The following is a 1,576-nucleotide window of genomic DNA, read 5'->3' on the forward strand; positions in this document are numbered from 1 at the left end:
CGCAATGCAAGAACAGGCCAAAAACTGGCCAAAACGGCCCAAAAACGGGCCAAAACTGGCCATTTTTGGCTGCGCGAGCGAGCGGCGAGCGGCGGACAGCGAGCGAAGCGAGAGGCAGCACCGTCCCTGCTATACGAAAGCCCCATCCAGCCCTGTGCCACCCGGGGGGTTCCAGGGTGCTGAGATGGCTGACGTTTTGCTCCGCTCTCGACGGTCACCGCGCAATGCAAGAACAGGCCAAAAACTGGCCAAAACGGCCCAAAAACGGGCCAAAACTGGCCATTTTTGGCTGCACGAGCGAGCGGCGAGCGGCGGACAGCGAGCGAAGCGAGAGGCAGCACCGTCCCTGCTATACGAAAGCCCCATCCAGCCCTGTGCCACCCGGGGGGTTCCAGGGTGCTGAGATGGCTGACGTTTTGCTCCGCTCTCGACGGTCACCGCGCAATGCAAGAACAGGCCAAAAACTGGCCAAAACGGCCCAAAAACGGGCCAAAACTGGCCATTTTTGGCTGCACGAGCGAGCGGCGAGCGGCGGACAGCGAGCGAAGCGAGAGGCAGCACCGTCCCTGCTATACGAAAGCCCCATCCAGCCCTGTGCCACCCGGGGGGTTCCAGGGTGCTGAGATGGCTGACGTTTTGCTCCGCTCTCGACGGTCACCGCGCAATGCAAGAACAGGCCAAAAACTGGCCAAAACGGCCCAAAAACGGGCCAAAACTGGCCATTTTTGGCTGCACGAGCGAGCGGCGAGCGGCGGACAGCGAGCGAAGCGAGAGGCAGCACCGTCCCTGCTATACGAAAGCCCCATCCAGCCCTGTGCCACCCGGGGGGTTCCAGGGTGCTGAGATGGCTGACGTTTTGCTCCGCTCTCGACGGTCACCGCGCAATGCAAGAACAGGCCAAAAACTGGCCAAAACGGCCCAAAAACGGGCCAAAACTGGCCATTTTTGGCTGCACGAGCGAGCGGCGAGCGGCGGACAGCGAGCGAAGCGAGAGGCAGCACCGTCCCTGCTATACGAAAGCCCCATCCAGCCCTGTGCCACCCGGGGGGTTCCAGGGTGCTGAGATGGCTGACGTTTTGCTCCGCTCTCGACGGTCACCGCGCAATGCAAGAACAGGCCAAAAACTGGCCAAAACGGCCCAAAAACGGGCCAAAACTGGCCATTTTTGGCTGCACGAGCGAGCGGCGAGCGGCGGACAGCGAGCGAAGCGAGAGGCAGCACCGTCCCTGCTATACGAAAGCCCCATCCAGCCCTGTGCCACCCGGGGGGTTCCAGGGTGCTGAGATGGCTGACGTTTTGCTCCGCTCTCGACGGTCACCGCGCAATGCAAGAACAGGCCAAAAACTGGCCAAAACGGCCCAAAAACGGGCCAAAACTGGCCATTTTTGGCTGCACGAGCGAGCGGCGAGCGGCGGACAGCGAGCGAAGCGAGAGGCAGCACCGTCCCTGCTATACGAAAGCCCCATCCAGCCCTGTGCCACCCGGGGGGTTCCAGGGTGCTGAGATGGCTGACGTTTTGCTCCGCTCTCGACGGTCACCGCGCAATGCAAGAACAGGCCAAAAACTGGCCAAAACG

The sequence above is a fragment of the Musa acuminata genome, unplaced genomic scaffold, assembly GCF_036884655.1.
Source record: "Musa acuminata AAA Group cultivar baxijiao unplaced genomic scaffold, Cavendish_Baxijiao_AAA HiC_scaffold_209, whole genome shotgun sequence".
Classification (NCBI taxonomy): Eukaryota; Viridiplantae; Streptophyta; class Magnoliopsida; order Zingiberales; family Musaceae; genus Musa; species Musa acuminata.